Here is a 19255-nt window from a genome sequence, read left to right as displayed (position 1 = left end):
TACAAGCCTTTGAGTCCAGATTGAATCTAAATGCAGGGAGTTTGGCATTTTTCAGATACTTGAGTGAATGAGGAAGAGAACTAGAGGTGTAAGTCACAGAAGCTGATAGAAAAGGCAGAAAAACTAGTTATTTTAAAAAGAACAGTCAGAGAAGCTACAGAAGGAAATCTAAGAGATGTTAGTGGCAGACTTAAAACCATAGCTTGCAATACTGGCAGCTGGTGTATATCCAGGGTATTTTGTGTGTTCATGTGCACTAACAAGATTATCCCAAAGAAGGCTACCCCATGGAGAACAGCACTTAGGATCCCATTTATAAGGTATCTGCTTGCATCAACAGAGTTATATTCAAAGAAGAACATACTTTAAAATATTGTACGTCACTTTGTCTGGATAATTATTTTTTTCCCTCTAATCCTACATGGTTTCAGTTGTGGTTAGACAGTTGCTGTTTTTCAACCCAAATTGCTCCAGCATCATGGTGAATAATTCCCATGGATATTGGAAGTGTGTTGGAAGCTTTCCAGACAATGCTGCCCCAACTCTTCCCAGACATTCTCTGCTCTCAAGTGTCAGAGTAAGCTGCAGCAATGGCTGAATGTGTGCATACTGCTCTCACAGAAAAGTAACCCAAAGTCTGCCTTTGTTTGGGTCTGCAGGTGACTCATGTTCCAACTTATGTTTTTACTCCACATTTCAAACTGCTTCATGAACCCTGTGCAGGTCATGGACCCTGGGTGATTCTCACCTGCTCCAGATTAAAGAAACCAACGCTGTAAACCAAAGATTACTATTATTAGCAACACAACTAATTAGTAACATATGTCATTTCCTTAGTGAGCCTTTCCAAGGGAGTTATAAATGTCCATAGAAGATGGCACACTATCAACCTACAGGGCTTCACATATTTTGTCTATGCATATATGATTATCACCATGCCTTTGGCATGATGTTGATTCTAAAATTAGCCAGGCATTAAGGGGTATAAGGCATGGTAAAATGCAATCAGAGGGAGCAGAACCGGGGTAGTGGGAGAAGAGGCCAGGAAAGAGAGCAGGGAACATATTTCACATATCAGCATTCACTTGATCCAATTTAGGAATGAGCATCACCCTGCTGTGGTCATGGTCATACAGTATTTATAGAATGCCATCTCCTGCCTCACAGACATCTAATGGCAAATAAGTATTTACTCCAAGAGTAAATTTGAACCAGCTGGCCTTTGGGACCAATGGGATATTTTAGAGAAAATCAAAACAATTTGTTTACTTATGTGATCACCTCCAAAACCAAGTGTTTAATCTTTTAGAGTCATTAATGGAAAGCTCATCAAAATCAATATTATTCCCTGGCTCAGGTCCAAAAAGGTACTTAAGTGAATACCAAACTTCATGTATGGAAATAATCCCACTGATGAGTGTTCCTGATGAATTGGGACTTTCATTTTAAAATACTTACCACTTTTTCACTCTATGGTGCTCATCATAGCATTATTTAAGTCTCAATTTAAATTAGCATATACATTAAAAATACTGCTCTCTATTGCATCTACTCTGTATAACATTTAGATGAAAAGGGAATTGTGATTGCATGCAGGTTTTTGTGAAAAGCAACTAGATATGCATGTAAAAAATTAATCTTCAACAGCGTCTGGATACATCAGCCCATCAGCCTGCTAGGCAGGCTCACAGTCCAGGGAGGACATTTCATTTTCAAGCATCACATCACATTATTTCAGAACTGCCATTTTCCAAGAATTTTCAGCTTGTGAGAAGCTTCAGACAGCTATAACTTCAGCACACTTCAAACCACAAACTAATTTCCAATGAGAACATTGAGGCCATTTATCATGTGCTAGAAATTCTGCTTTCACATATGGTCTGGTATTCCAGGAGCAGCCCAAGGTCTCTGTTAGGGTCAGAGAGACAGCCACTGTGGGACTAGGCATCTTTTACACCTTCTACAGCTAAGTTTAGCTTTTGGGATCATATTTGGGGGATACCTGAGGTGGAATTAACTGGGCAGTTTTCACCAGCATTGCTCTGCTTCCATAGGAGGTGAATATCCATATCCATACCCTGTGCCATTGGGTGGGGTGACCCAAGGCTCTGGCAGGACAGTGGCCTTTGCCTGCCAGCCTCTCATTCTGTGCCCTCCAGAGAGAACTGAACACCACCTCACTAAAGTGCTGAGCATGCAGCTCTTGTATTTTAGTATTATCTTTTCATACATACATATCTTGGCCAACATTTTTGTCCTATTGTTCACCTCCTCTGCTGCTGAGCCACTGTTGGTCTAGGGTTGATAGCCACACTCCTCCTGCAAGGCATGAGGGCTGGCTGAAACACAGTCCCCATCCTGGCCCTCCCTGGCACTGGCTCTTCACCTGGCTCTGAGCACACCCCTGGAGCTGCTGCATGACCTGAAAAAATCCTCATTCTGCCCAAGTGCTGTTTTCCAGCTGTGGCACTTCCCTGGGAAAGCTCTGGGACTTGCAGCATGGCTCCACACAGGCAACAAAGAGCACATTTAGGGAAATGCTGCTTGAGAGACTGGGGTTTTGCTCTGCAAAGGAAAGCAGGAACTAAGGTCCATGCACTTCACAGAAGTTATCTCTGGCTTCTGTTAATATCTGTTCTGTAGCTGTTGGATAAAAATATATTACGCTCTGAATATTAAGTGTACCCTCAACCAAACCCACAAATTACAGGATAGTCATTGTGGATACAGAAATGAGATTTTGTGGAGAGGGACTCCACAGAGAGAAAACTAACAAAGCTGCAAAACATAAAATACTAGAAATGCTTGTGATCCAAGGCAGAATACCAAAATCCAAGGCAGAATACCAAAATCCAATGCAAAGCAGGATGCCATGTAATGCCTTTGACTGAAAGAAGTAATCAGTATGATGGGTTTTTTTTTTTAATCTGTTGGAATTACACTATCTATGCAATATCTGTGTCTACTCTTTAGGAAGCTGGCTGGGGGGAGTATAAATATAAGCATAGGCTCAAGGTTTCATACCCTCACATAAAATGTTTGGTATCTGGTAGGGGAGACACAAGAACCAAAATGTTCATGGTTACAGATTTCAAATTATGGTGGACCAAATTAAAATATTCTGAAGTCATGAATCAGACTTCTCTAAAGCTTGTCTCAGTGTGACACTGAGCAGTTTCTGTGGAGGAAATCACCTGTAATTGCCATTTTATAAGATTTACAAGAGTCTTTCATTTTAAGACTGATTTCAAAATAATGAGATATAGAAAGAAGCATTCTTCCAATTTATCTTACCATTCACAAACCTTTGGGATATTTCAGATCTGAGTTTTAAATTTGCTTGTAACCCAGAGGACTAGAAACTTATTCTTTTGAACAAAATGTGACTTTCTTATGTAATCAGTTGCCCTGGAAGCAAGACCTTTAAGATAAATGCTGAATTCTATGAAGCCTCTGATAAGCTCCTAAGATTTGGAGTCACTAAATCAAAGAATAAAAAATGTAATCACAGGGTCATACTGTACGGCCTGTGAGAAGAAATTGAGTGATGTTAGAAAATCAAAAAAACAACTTCATCTTGCAAAATGACAATTATGGGTGCTTTCACCCATACAAATTGTTCAAATGTCACAATGTTTCAAGAAGATTTCGAGATGTTAAACGAGTACCTCAAAATGTCCTTCTCTGAAAATATTCTAATGGAGCAATTCCCCCTTGGAAAGAGCCAGTTCAGGTGACCAGTGATAGACTTTTCAAGCCATTTGGGTGATTAAATTATGGATAATCATCATCCATCCATTTGTACTGAGGCTGTCCTACAGTACAAGCATAGGAGTCTCTGCTGTGTCAAGGTCTACACCTTTTCTGACAATTGCACCAGAATTGCAGGTGGTTCTTTTTGCAAGCCTGGTGACACTGTCATTCTCTGTTATTCTGGTCAAGAATAAAAAATTGAGATGGCACAATAATTGGTGAGGTTTTCAGCAATCATTCCTGAAAGCTGAGGGACTGGCATGAAGGATGTTTTGGTGTTTTGATGTTTCGGTGCCATACATAGAGGAGTGCTGACTATTTCAATTTGCACTGGACAGTCTACTCTTCCTCTCAAAGTATTTTCCAGACTTGAAGTTTAGCATGACTGGGGAGGCTAAATTCAGGCAGGCATTATTGAGTGGAAAATATATTCTGGTCATGTATCACTTTCTTTCCCAGTAAGTTCCACACATACTTAGCTGGTTTCATCATTCTAGTGTGCTGACAGCTCCTCACAGGAGTGAAATTATTTGTCTGATCTAGTGCCTGGGCTGATTAATTGGTTCACTATGCAAAATGGCCCTACTGAGATCTGGGTTTATTGAGAAAGAACAGGAGGCTCATTTTGTCCCTGTTTCTGCAGCAACAGATTTCTACAAACACTACTTGTGGTGTTGGTAGAGAGATTCAGTATGGTTTCTGCATCATTCTTTTGGAACAATTTCCCTGGATGTTTCCTGCACCAAAGTGAGTCTGTGCAGCACCCTGCTAGGGTCATCAACCCTGTGTTTGTGTACTTCACTGCTTCTCATATTATCCTTCTGCCTGGAATGGCAGCAGTCAATCACAGCCTGAGGTAGGTACTGCCTCTGTGAGCTTGTAGACTCAGCCTGGGAGCTCAAATCCAATACACCTAATACTGATTTTTCCTTTGCAATCAGTTGAGTTTGGTGCTTCAGATAACCTGTGAGGAGAGGCTGGTTTTCCCTAAAACAGTCTTTTGCCTTTTTATATTTATTAAGTAGGAAACTAGATAGCTCCAGAACATTATTCAGTCCATGTATATTAGACACACATCTTCCTAAATGTGTCATGAAAATCAGTAGCTTTGAAAGTGTTTCCCTGTGGATGTACCAAGGGGTATTGGAGCTGCAGATTCCCATCAAAGTGCTGTTGAAAGTTTCTGGTGCCATATCTTCTGGCTATCATTTCCCAAGGAGGTCCTTGGGAGTCTGAAGAAGGCCAAAAACCCTGCTGGTCTTCACAGGGTGAGCCCATCACACAGAGCTGACGGAAGAGGAGTTGCCTCTGTGAGATGAGTTGAATGCACTCAAGACTGAAGATAATTCAGTCTGAAAGGGACCCCAGGAGGTCTCTAGTCCAACCTTCTGCTCAAAGGAGGGCCAGCTATGAGGTCAACCTGTTCCTCTGCTGTCCTCATGACAAAAGAATTTCTCCTTTTTCCTGGTCTGAACCTCTCTCATATCAACTTGTACCTGCTGTATCTCATCCTCCTTACATGCATGGCAAAAAGCTTGGATGTAGTATAGCTGAAAGCTGGCTTTGAAATGTACACAGAGCATAAGGAGAACAAGTAAATGTAATGCATAAGGAAGACGTTCAGATATTCAGCATTTCTTTCTCTGTTTGCACATTACTATTAATTGTTTTGTTGGCTAAGGAATTATAAGGTGCTCTCTGTCAGTGACTCATAATAGGCTGAGGTGCAAACACTGAACAAAACCAGCATTTTCAAAAATCTGAACCTATTTGTCAAATACAGAAATATGCAAAAGTCATAACTGACATTTTAAAACTAATTGACTGTAGTTTGGAAGCAAAATATGACTTCTAGAGTTTGAAATATATAAGTGCTTTTCCTAAGCATACAGTTTTTTAACTACAACAACAATTATTCCTGGGAGGACCTCAGACCTAGCTCATTACCTTGCCATGTCTGATGGTCACTGCTAACAGGACCACCTCCCTCTCTGTCTGTCTCTCTCTCTCACCAACCTTGTCCTGGTGAGTGAGAGTCCTGCTCACTGCCCCTTGCAGAAGCCCCGTTCTTGCTGCTGCCTAAAACAATCTGAAATTAAAAAGTCTGATTTTCATATGCAAACATCATATTTTTTTAAAAAATGAGTTATTTATTTCTAGTGAACTGGTCCCTGACTGGTCCCATGCTGAGCAAATGACATGGCTTGAAGATTTTGTTTCTAGCTGTTGGGCAAGAAATCTTAGATTGAACTCAAAAAGACAGACTGGATGTTTGAAAAACACTTTGTTTTTTAAAAATTTTAGATCTGAGGATGGAATCTCCATCACTAAAGGGTTTCAGGTGTCGGTTTGACAGCTAACTGTCAGGAATGCATTAAGTTGCTTTTATCCTGGCTTTGGATGAGGGGATGAACCCTTCTGGTACATTTCCTTTTGGTTATTCAGTCACTATAAGGCAGTGTCTACCTCTTATTTGACTATAAACAGAGACAAGGAATGAGACTCCAAACTTGGGACCACAGTTCAATGCCAGGAGCTAGGTGAGGAGAGCTCATATTTTAGCTGCTCATCCTGAGCTCATTAGTTAGTGAGTTACTAAAACTGCCACTTGAATAATTTTGGGTAGGAACAAGAGAGATGGTGTCTGGTGATGGCCATTCATATTCAGCTCATGTTTGAACTTTTCTAGCTGCACCTCTGGATGATGCAGTTCACCAGCCTGTTTCATGGATGTCAGTCCTGATCATTGGGGTGCCTACATGGACCACAGGCTGTAACTTCCAGCCCTATTATATAAATATCATGGAGAATAGGTGAAGGCAGGGGAGGAAGAGGATGTGATCATCAGCCTTTTAACTTCATTCTCTGCTAATTCAATAGTTTTCCAATTGATCTCAGAGAGAGCAGACAGAGATCATGTTTAAGAAAAAGTCCTCTTGCTGATGTTTATGACAAAGTGGAACCTCTGGTGGTTAGCTGTACCCAACCTAAGTAGTTCATCTCTCCACTTCAAAGCAAATCTCAGCTGTTTGCAGAGGCCATTTTCATCATTCCCTTAGGACACAGAAATGACAGGAAGGTTCCTGTTGTATGTGTCAGAAAGCAAACCCAGCTCCTCTGACAATACTGGATCAATCTTCAAAACACCATATTGATGCTACCTGAATAAGTGACATTGCTATTTATCAAATTTCTGCAGCCTGCATAACACAAATTGCTGAAAGACTTTAATACGTGAGGAAACCCATCTGATCCTATGGGCAAGCAATTTGTCTGAGATTTCTAATAGCAGGGAAGCTCTCAACTTTTGCCTCTTTGCACTCACCTAATTACCTGACTTTCTGCACCTAATTAATTTGCAATGCTGTCGTCAAGGGAATCCCTGATATTTCCAAACAATTTTGTGGCAGCCACAGATAAGCCCTCTGTAGAAGACACAATCTGCTTTTTAATTGTTGTGTCCAATTCCCCTTCTGTATTCTCTTTCAAAAGAATCTGAAGTGACGAGAAACAAAATTGAATGAAGGGCAGAAGAAATGCCACGTACTCCTGAGACAGCATTGTGTAACACTGAATCCTAAAGAGATCATATGTACATGAAATGTAGGTTAAATTCCCTTCACCTTTCATTGCAAGAAACAGCTTTTGATTATTTAGCTTCCCTTTACATCTGATGGATTTGACCAGGGCATATGAATTTTCACATCCTTTTTCCATCCTTCCCAGGGTGGTTCTTGGGATGATGTTTTCTTGCCAGACCAAAATATTTCAAGAACAAACTCCACTTGACATCTTCCAGGACACTTATGGACTCATTCTTGAGTGTAACATTGGGAGTCAGGAGTTTTGGGAACTATTTATGTCTCTGGCACTAAACACTAGAGGAGGGACTCAACAAAAGGCTCTGACCTTTTAAAATAGAAAGTTAAACTCAAGTTTTCACCTAGACTTCCTCTGCTGGAAGAAGGAAGAGAAATACACTTGTGGATGTATCATTCCACACCAAATAAACCTGTTTGGGTTAAGTAAAGTAACTCACCTTCAAGGTGAATACTGACTGTAGTAGTGCCTCTGTACTGCAGTGATATTCTATGTGAAATGGAGACAATAAGGTTTATTAGGTATGATATGAGGGCAACCATGAAATTTTAACTGCTAATTTATGACATATATATTTTAAAGCCCTGTTCAGGAAGCTGAATTGAATTTATTGCCATTTTTACCCAAAAAAAGAGAAAGCAACAACCTGTGCAAAACTTTTCTCCAATGAGAGAGATTTCCAGAGGAAAACTACAAGTACCTCTTCTGAGTCCAGACAGTGATTATTCATTTAAGCAGGGAGCAGGAGGATGGAGAGCTCTTGTAACTTATGCACAGCTGTGTAGGCTGTTCATATTCACTTAAAGGTGTCAGCATTGCCTTGTTCCCATCCATTGGTGAGCATCAGGTGATGTGGGTGGCAGTGTAGTTAATCCAAATGCTGTGTCACTCTCTCAGAACTTTCCTTTTCCTATTTTCACTTTTTCAGCATTTTAATTCTGGTGCATTAATTTTGCTGTCCGTGACAATGGCTTAAAAAGTGTTTGTTCAGCCTTCTCAACATTAGCCTGTATTTTTCTGTCTCTGTCACCTCTTTGCCTCTCACACCAATTTGCCTTTTTACTCTCGACATTCCACTTAAGACAAGCTGGGTGATAATAATTCCTGGCAGAACTGGACTCTTAAGGTAATTTTCCCATGGGTTTGTATTAAATCTCCCAGTCTTGGCTATCCTGAACATTTTGAGCCAACATTTTAGCTCCTGGCTGGGCAGTGGTAAGTAAACACAGCACCAGTCTGCGATACTGTCCTTGCAGCTATCCATGATTAATCTCTTTCCATGCTAAGAATTGCCCATTTGTTCCTACTCTTTGCTCCTTATCTCTTCTCCAGTTTTTAATCCATGACAAGACTTTACCTTTCACCCCTGGCCAAGTTTCTCAATAGGCTCTTGTGCAGGACTTTATCAAAAGCCTTTTGAGAGCCCTTTGAGTCCTGACTGCTCTGCAGCTTTGTTAACCCCTTCAAGGGATTCAAGTTGTAAATCAATAACATGAGAGAAGGAAGATAATGGCTCACAGACAGTTTGTTGGATGGCACATCTATCACCATTTTTATGTTTTCTTGGCTAAATGGATTCCAGTTGCAGGAGGGATGTGAACCTGCTTTTAAATGAACTTGCTTTTCTTGGAGGCAGTCTGGCTATTTGCTCCTTCACCACATTTTGGGAGGGAAAGGCCACTTAAGATTTTATTTTAAATCATGGACTTATTTTGGTCTCTATATGTTCATGTCAAACTCTGAATTGTCAGTCCCAGATCCCCAGTCTTGGAAACAGATTTGTATGTATCCTGTCATGCCAACTGTGTATCCAGTCTGAAGGCACAATTTGGCAGCTGGAATGTGGCTCAGCACCATTTAGGATGAGAAAGTGTTTGTGTGCATCATGGAACAGCTATGTAGGCTGTACCAAATGGGCACTGTGGGAGATCTGGGCAGTGCTGGACAGACAGCTGGAAGTGGGCATTTCTGCAGAGCCAGAGTATGCAACTTGCAGCTTGAGGGCAAGAGGCCTCCAGAGGTCCCTTACTTCTCCTTTTTCTTGCATATGGCACTCCTTGGCTCCTTGCCTTCCCTCCAAACCCTTCTGCAGAGTGGGGCAGCAGCTCCCAGGCCTGCAGGGCACTTCCCATTGTGCAGTCTCAGCGGGTGACTGGTGGGGCTGGCAGAAACCAGGCCCTTTTCTCTGTTCAGAAGCTTCTATTTGCCCCACATGAACTAATCCTGGTCACATTAGTGTCCAGTCCTCAGCCAGCCCTGAACAAGCTACCCTTCCTGCATGTTTGTACTGCCTCTGTCTGGGCATTTGGAGGCTTCACCTGGCAAGATGTACATTAAAAAAAGCTGAAAAGCCTCAAATCTACAGCACCACCACTTCAAAGCAAGCTGGGTGTGTTCAGTATTTCTCAGGGCATAACTGACTGATGTCTCTGGCTTTTGCTTTCCTTTTTACCTGCCATTTTGTCTGGATTAACATGTATCAGGGCTGGACTTCTGTTTTCACTTGATGTTGTTATCACCATGAAACTGGCAGACAGAAGAGAATATAGGCAGTAAGAGACTCTCAGTAGGTCTCGTTTTGCTTGTGAGAACCATGACCATTTCCTTTTTCCCCTGCAGCTGTGATTCTTCTGCACTTGCTTCCTGCATCCATGCTCCTGGGAGTTCAGTCATACATGCTACAGAAGTATTCATTTCGTAAAAAAAATATCAAAATTGTAAGTGCATCTAGACAGCAGTTTGCTGGGTCCTTGGGGCAGACAATGGAAATTTCACCATTTGCTTCCTTGGTTTTTTACTTGACTTATTTTTTATATCTACTCCTGCCTGTAATATATACATAAAATAGTAATACAAAAAGTAATTTGACTACAAATAAATATACAGTTTTGCTTTCTGCATCACTGTCATCTTACAATGAATATAGCAGGAGTTGCAGACCCCATAATGAAATCTCTGGCTTTTGTGAGGCATCCCACAATTCCCAGAAGTAAAAAACTTTTTAAAAAAGGAGAAATACAATAACATTTTTCAGTCACTACCTGTAATCCTTAGGGGCATCAAAAGACTCAGGAGGGATCTGCTATATATACTGAAGACCCTGAAGAAATACTGTCATCAAGAAATCAATTCCCAGCTCGTAAACAAGCAGATAAAAGTTCACAAAGGAACACTTTCAACAGGGATATATGACAGTCCTACAAAGACAGCTACCTCTCCTGAGGCAGCTGCATTAAGAAAGCTTTAACCCTTCAGGCAGTGATAAGAAAACCCAGGCAGTCTTTGGACATGTTTTTGTTAACCATTTTGCCTGCTTAGGAAGCAAACACCATAAACATGTTTCTTGGGAGAGAGCCAAGGGCTTGCTGAGGACAATGATTTTATCCCAAAGCTCTTGTTCAGGATTCAAAGAAACACTCATGTTGTGTAAACACCATTTAAAGTTGTCATAACAAAAACCATGACAACAAGAGACAACATAGTACAATATTATAATATATAATTGCAATGTAATAGCAATAATAATAGAAATGCAATGTAATGCTCTCCTGTTTGAAAGGAGGCAAGATGTTCAAATCAGTGATGTCACTGTTCATTCCAGGCTGATTCCCCAAAGAAGAGCAAATCTATTATCACCAGAGCACAGGGAAGTGCCCTCTACAACATGACCTCCTTGTTCCTTCACCTTTTGTCAGAGTTTGACAGCTTTTTATTAAATTTTGGCTCTTAGCTATATTCATGTTACAGTTGCCTTGCCTTTCTGAAACACTGCTGCTGACCAGGGGTACAGCAGGTCATCGATTTTGCAAAATGCCTGCATTGTTGGTAGGATTTTTTTACAGGAAGTTTTCTGACAGTTGTAAAAACAAATTCTTCTGATTATGATCTGTTTTAACTTTTCTAACAGAATCAAAAGGGTTAATCTGAAGGAGAAGATTTGAAAGACTGGAAATTCACTTGCATACCATAGCTTCATGAAGCCAAGAAAGAATTAAACAACAAGGAATGAAACCTATAATGCTGTACTTACCCTGCTAGCAAAAGATTAGGAAAAAAGTAGGTAACATTTCCTGGAAGGGGAAAGGTTTTATACACAATGGGGAAACCAACCATCATTTCCTTAAATGTCAGCAGAGTGAATAATCACAAAAATAAAACTAAAAAAACCCCAAACTCTTCTGCACCTGAAAAAATAGAATACTGCTGTGAGATTCCTGCAGGAACCATATGACTTGGGGTTAAATCTGAGTAAATCAGATTTTGCTCAGCTCAGCTTCAGAGCATCAAAGAAAAAATGTGCTGCTTTCTTTTCCATAAAAACACAGCTTTTCTTCCATTTAATTTTGGGCCTGACAAAAGGGGAAGATTGTATGAGTCAGAAGTAAATTGCTATCATATGAAATAATTTTTCTTAATCTCACTCACCTCAACTGTTTTCATTTCACTTTCTTAAGTGCAGCACAGAGAAACCTTATCTAACCTTGATGCTCTGGTGTCTCAGGAATTATATATCAAGCTCATTTTAAATCACAGATTTAACACATCATGTGTTGGCTTTCAGCACCTGATAAATGTTATGGTTTTCCTAATGAACCTGCAGAATTGGAACCACCAATCCATTGGTTCTCCAACTGTTGTTTGACTATGTGGCATTAAAGGCTGAATATTTTATTAACAAAAGGAAAACCACCCTTAAGTTAAAATAAAATACTCTACCCAAAAGCCCAGCTGCATAATGCTCAACCTCAAATCCAATTTGTGCTCCTAGCTGCCTTCAGAATACACAAATTGGGTAATTTTAACAACTGAAATGGTTTTCTAGCAACATACCAAAGATGGATCAGATTCAACCACCTGCTACAATCTAAGGAAAATAATCATAGCAAGAGAGTTTCAGAAGCTAAAATAATTAAATGCTGAACCTGAGTGGAAATAACCCTAGAACTGTGGACACAGTGGTTCGAAGGGAGCTCTGGAGGCCTCTTGCCCAGCCTCCTGCTCAGACAAACAATTGACAGCTCTAGATTAGGTCAGATGTGGCTTTACTACTAAGATTTTGAAAACCTACAAAGACAGAGGCTGAGGTCCCTCTCTGCAACCTCTTCCAGTGCTGCACTACATTCCTCATGAAATTATGTTTTTCCTGCTGTTCTTTCCAAGCTGCAGACCACCCATTCCCCTCTCTTACTGCCCTGTGCTCCTGAGAACGTTTTGTTTCCATCATTTTTATCATTGTCTATCAAGGAATTGTGAACAGCTGCTGAATTTCTCCTTTCACTCTCTTTTTCCAGACTAAATGAGCCCACAAGGGAGGAGATCCCTGACCATCTTACTAGAAATGTGTTTTGGCATCGGGGACCCAAAGAAGTTCCCATTTGCAATGCAGCAGGCAATACTGGTTTAATGCATGGGCAGAAGAAGGTCCCATAGTCCTTTGGAGACCTGCCCACGATAAAAACCTCCAACAGACCAAAAAAAATTGCACAGCCTTTTCTGCAAAGCAGGAATGAGGTTGCTTAGTAGAGAAGGGGAAGAGGAGGGTTTGACAAGGCCATCTCCTCAGGAGAAATTGCCTCCTGCCAAACCTTTCATTTCTCTGAAAGCTTCTCAGCCCAATTAGCTTGTAATTTAATCTCCTGTGTTTCATCTCAGGGTGTTTCAGCTGCTGTGGGTTTTATTTGCACATACATGGTTTGTAGTTAGAGGGATGCCAGCTCTCTCTCTCTGAGAGGACTGAGAACCAGCTGAACATTAGTCTGGTGTAGGCAGGCACCTGCAGCACAATAAATGCATCCCCTGATTTTCTAAAACTCCCTCTTTCATTCCCTGCTCTTTCCTCTTTCCTCACTAATTTTTCTGCATTTCTTTTTGTCTTTTTTTTTTTTTTTCCTGGCTCTATGCTCCTCTTTTACAAACAAGCACCTCTTTTTCCATTCTTGGTTCCTTTCCCCATCCTCTCTGCTCCCTTCCTCCACAGCTGTGCATTAAGCCTTGATGCCAACATTTGAGCCAGCGTGCGAACCCGTGCAGCTTCACATCCCAACTGCACTTGTGAGCCACAGGAAAAACTCCCATTCTCTGCAGCAAGCCTGTCAAGCTGAGGTGGATTTATAAGGAAGGTCTATGAGAGCTAATGACAGAAAGCACTTGCTGCATGTGCACAAAACATCACAGCAAGGGTAGGGCAGCCAGCTCTCCGTGTTCCTGGGGACGTGCTCTCTGTCTCAGCCATGGTGGTATTTGTAGATTGCAGCACATTTCTCCATAATTTACACATGTCAGGCAGCCTGACTGGGGCACTTAATCTTACCAGGCAAGCAGATGTCCAGAAATCCTGACATACTCACAGAGCATGGGAACATCTGTGCTGTAGGGTCAGAGCACTCAGATGGAGACTCTGGGAAGCCACAAGGGACCTGGGCTGTGGCAGTAACATCAGCTACTGTGTGACCCCAGCATGGAGGGTCTGGAGGGCATATCCCAATGCTCCTACAGCCTTTTGCAGCTATAACAAGCAGACAGTGCGAGGGCAAAAAAGGAGACTGAGGAGATTTTTTCTGTGCCAGAGGCTTGTCTTGTTACTGTGGATGTCACTGCATTTTTTGTGCCTGGGTTTGCTACTTTCAGCATGGAGATTGTGTTCCCTTTCTGCTTCTCTATTTAGATGATCAACAGTGATGCTGAGAATTTCTTGGTGTCCCTTAGCCCAGCAGAGACATAATCTTCAATTGCACATCCCCAGAGTGATGAGGGAAATCTGCAGCACAGTACGGAAGTACATGGCATTCCTTATTTTTCCTGGACTGAAAATAAGCAGGTTTATTCATATAGATCTGAGGCCTTTTTAACAATTGTGGAGGAAGAAACATGTCCTGAGTCTAAATTTCACCAAGTCCCAAGTAATTGACACTGAACAGAGGCAACATGGTTCCAAAGCCTCAGAACTGCTCTCAGAGTCAGTGGCACTCACTCTTTCTGCTCTGGTGTCCTGGCACCAGCAGCTCCTGTGCAGCAGGATCCTCACTGCCCTCTCAGTCCCTGCACAAAGCAATCTCACATCTCTAAAACCAGAAAGACAGAATGGAGAATGGAGTCCTCACCCCCATCCTGTTGTCAGTTTTGACTGAAGCTTTCAGACATGGGGATTAGGATATGAAAATCCCAGTACTGACACTGACACCATATGTACAGGATCTAAGGCAGGGCCAGTTTGCAAGGCACTGTGACATATTTACCCAATAGGGACAGCAAAGCAGAGGAATGAATGCATTGTTACCCTGTGGCTTCCTGAGAAGAGTCACGGTGACATCCTTACAGCCACATATATCTGTTTCCCTGGGGAACCAGGCAGCCAGGAGTAAAACTTCACCATACAGCTGACAACACACAGGGAGCAATACCCACCCCAAACCTCCTAAATCCAGCAGCTTTGATCCTCACAATGGCTGTCACTGGAGAAGGTGGGAGACAGACCATGACAAGGGCTAGGGGACACTGTTTCAGCCTTGCCAAGTGTTGTCACAGACCATGTGTATCTCATGCTGTCAACACAAATCCAGTGCATTACAAGGCTCTGGGTTAGACACATGTCCAGGACAAAGGCAGACTGATCAGGTCATCTGATGCTGATGCCTATTCTGTGATCTCATTACTGGCATCTGTCAACACCATACTCTGGGAAGTCCCTCACTGATTAAAGGTCTCCACTCCCATCATCCTTCCTAGGCCACATGTGGAGAATCCAGCCTGCCAGACTGGCTTCCTTGTTTAGTCTTCTACTGCAGTGGAAGAGGTTTTGCCTCCACAAGGGAGTACTGAAGGGAGCCTGGGTGGCTCTCCTTACACTGAGGAGCTCCCCAGAAACTCCTAAACCAGGGAGAGATAAAAAAAAAGGCCTCTCCAGTTGGAGACAAGCACTTCTATTTTCTTACCGGGGCCTCACAGACAGGCAGGATGCTGTGACACTGACATGTAGGGTCCAAATCTGATCCAGCTAAAACTCTCTTTTAACTGGCTTAAAGAAAAGGTAGTATTTATTATAGATGTAGCTATTTTTATTGTAGATTAAAAGTTATATGCAACTTTGCCAATGTGGAACAGTAAACATGACTTTGCCCAATTTTTTCTCTCTGCTTTTAATATTCAGCATTTTTTATTCTCTCTGACTCTTGGAAGAAGAGGGAGTGGTTGTCCTGCATTGTGTCCCCAGCATTTTTGTGACGGCATCTTCTTAGCATATTTGGGCCTCCTTGGAGGAAAAGTATCACATGAAGGAAATCACCTCAGATAGGGCTTTCAGAAAGATAGATGTGCCACTCTTGACAATGGCATATTAATAAATAGTCCCTTCCCTTCCTAGTCCCAGGGAAGAGCTCTTTCCTAGATGGGAAAGCAGTTTCCGTGTCACAAGCAGAAGATCCGAAATTAGCTGAGGGGTTTGAAGTCTTTGCCAGCACTGCTCAAGCAGCATTAACTCCTGGCAGAGTGCCTGGGCCCTCTCTGTCCCTGCTGGAGAGTCACAGCTGGCAGTGGCTGTTAACCCTTGAGGCCATTCCCCACTCCCCCCACCAGCATGGAAAGTGATGGGGGGCTTTGGCTGGAGAGGTGGGCCAGTGTAAACCTCCTCAAGTTCAGCAAAGCAAAGTGCAAGGTCTTGTAGCTGGGTCATGGGAATTCAAAGGTGATAAGAGGAATGGAGCAGCTCCCCTGCAAAGACAGGCTGAGAAAGCTGGGGCTGATCAGCTTGGAGAAGAGAGGGTTGCATGGAGATCTCATAGGAACCTTCCAGTACTTGAACAAGGCCTGCAGGGAAGCCAGAGAGGGACTTTTCTTCAGAAACTGCAGTGATAGGACAAGGAGTAATGGATAAAAATTGAAAAAGGGAAAATTTAGGTTAGACATTAGGAAAGAACCACTTAACCTTCTATGATTCCATGTCCTCAGTCAAAGCCAAACCTGTCCAAGGAGCCCTGTGGAAAAAAAGTTAAATCACAACAGCTCTCCCACAGAGGAGCTGTGTGGGAGAGGAGCCCACAGTCATGCCAGGTCCCAGGAGGCCACACCAGAACTACACTGCAGTCAGAGACACCCCAGAGGAGAAGCAGGTCTGTGCTGCATTATGTGCTTTAGAGATGCAGTCCAGGGAATTTGTCATCCCAAAGACTTTAGCATTCAAAAGGAACTTATAAGTACTGCTGGGATCTCAGCTTCACTTGATTATTTTTTTAAAGGATAAGGATTCTCCACAAGTAGCATAACTTGAGTCATTGAGTACATCCTCACCAGCAAGAGATTGCAGGAGCAGTGGGGATACCTTTGTTTCTTCCCTTGCAGGGATATGGTTGGGATCTCTGCTCTTCAGCTGCCTTGGCTCAGTCACTGTTCCTGTCCCCATCTGGGACTCTCTCCATGACTCTTGTGCCTGGCAGGATACTAGGCCTGACTGCCATGCACAGACTTCCTCCCTGCTTTGCCCCCCATTCACTGTTCAATAATGCTAAATATTAGCTCATCTCAGGAACTGATTTCATTCCATGCTTGACTTCACATCTCAGACCCAGGAGAAGCTCTGCAGGTCTCAGAGCTCATCAGAAACCTATGATCCTTTCAGATGTCTAATAACAAAAATGACAGCCTCTGTCTTGTTCCCTGACCAGACATTTTCCTCTTGCACCAAAGTTAAATGCTCCCTTTGAAATACATCTTTATGAAATAAACTTCCAAGTGCCACTAGCTCCTAACTCCTCTGTGCTTCTGGTTCCCCCAGCCTTGCTGTCCTCCTCTGATGTATCCTCCTTTTGCTGCCACAGTCAGAGCAGGCTGGTGGAGGTGTTGGCCTGACACTGCTGGGCAGGTAGGTGGGCTGACACAGACACTTCTTAGCCCCACTCCTGGCTCCCTTTTCCACACTCATCACAGTGACAGGTTGATCTGGTGTGGGTGGGCTGGGAGACAGCAGCACAGATGGGAGACCCAGACAGCCCATTCAGGAGCACAGCAGTAGGGCAAGAAGCAAGAAGATTCCTGAAGAGTGTTGAAACTGCAGGGGAACTGCAACCACAACTGGGAAACACAAGTGAACTTGCATAAATCACTCCACATGCCACATTTATTCCTCTAGTGCTCACAGAAATGGCAGAGCCTAGCTACCCTTTGGAGTTTATTGGATTGCTGCTGGGCTAACAAGATTCATGGGAAAATTAAAAATTGATCAGATGAGCTAAAAACATTGTGTTCTGCTGGGAAAAAAAAGTTGGCTTCTAGTAATTTTGCAAGCTGGAAAAGTATTTTTTGAACCACACTTGACATTGCTGAACACATATTGTTTTGCAGCTGGAGTGGGGTGACAGGCAATTGCTGTATTCTTGAAATGGAAGTGAAACATTTAAGTTACACACTCTGGAATCTTTCTTCAGGTTTACAGCTGGAAAACACTTTGGTGATTGTGGCTTTTCATGGCAACTCATAACAGATTTATTATTCTTTTCTTTGACAGCCTAACAAATTTCACAGGGAGAGAAAACCACACTCTACTGAGCTCTGGCTACACACACTTGGGGGTCAGGCATTGTTCTGCAGGGAAGGCTGTAGTGTGTGCAGCTAAAGCAAGGGCTACCCAAATCCCAGTTGTGCAGCTGCCTGTTTAACCCAAACAGTCACGATAACAGTCAATAATCAGATCAACTGGAACTGCTCCAGTCTCAAACAATGACATCTTGGAGTCTGGGTCCAAGTGGCCCCACCAGGCACTGCCTACCTGCACCAGGATCTGGTTTTGCAAAGCAGAGCCAGCATGGGCCCCATTCAGCTGCCCATGCAGAGGCACAGAGCACCACTGAGGGTGTTCTGTGGACACTGGACCATCTGTAGGGGAGTGGTAGCTGTGACAGGGGGCATGGGGCAGGTTCCTCCCCATGCACAGCAGCTGGAAACCAGGTAGGCTGTGAAATGGCATCAACTTCCTCTGTTTAGGCAAGAACACTATACTGTCCTCATCTGCTTAAAGAGAAAATATTCTCTACCCAAATGTTACTGGGACAATGAGATCATGGCTATATTCATACTCCTGCTTGTTGAGCTTCTCCCCACTGCTGAGGCAGCCAGGTCTGGTGGGTGGATGCCAGCCCTTTCCTGACATTAAGCACCATGATTAAACTGGACACATAATGTAAGACCTCTAAACTCAGACTAAAGTTCTTGCAGAGCTCCAGCACCTTAACATTCTAGCAGTAGAATTCAGTGGCTGACAACCTAATCTCCCCCACACAATGAGCCAAGGCTGGCTCAGGAGGAGAGGCAAAGATTTGCAAAGTGCCTTGGGGAGAGAAGCACCACAGCAGTCTTGGAATATCCCCTGCATTGGCCACCTGCCCCTGGGCTGAGGAGATGGATGTCCCTGGAGGAAGCAGTACCTAGCATGATATTTACAAGGATTTACAACCAGAATTTACAGCAGAAATTGCCTCTGGCAGAAAAAACTCAGCATTATTAGCAGTACAGTAAAATACCCTGGGAGTCTCTGAGGATCAGAGCAGGGCACAAGGGAGGCAGGTGCTGGGTCCTTCAAACAGGTCCTTTTCTGTGAGGAAAATTGGTTTTTAAAATTAAGGCTCTGACTTGCATTTGCTGTCATCTGAGTGACTTGCTGGGGTGGCTCAGTTTTGGTTTGATCTGCTGGAAGGCACAGGCAGGCTGAGACCAGCTCTGTTCAGTCTTACTCATCTGGCATCTCACTATCGCACTTCTCTCCTGGCCGAACCAGCTGTTCCCTACAATCAGCCCCTCTGAGATAGCAAAACAAGCCAAACGTGCTGTTCCCAGTGTGTCCCTCCAGCCTACAAACTGCCTCATGCCTGCCACAAGTGATGGAGGGAAGTCCCTGAGCAGGATGTGGATTCCTCTT

The sequence above is a fragment of the Serinus canaria genome, chromosome 4 (genome assembly GCF_022539315.1).
Source record: "Serinus canaria isolate serCan28SL12 chromosome 4, serCan2020, whole genome shotgun sequence".
Lineage (NCBI taxonomy): Eukaryota > Metazoa > Chordata > Aves > Passeriformes > Fringillidae > Serinus > Serinus canaria.
This window is presented reverse-complemented; position numbering follows the sequence as displayed.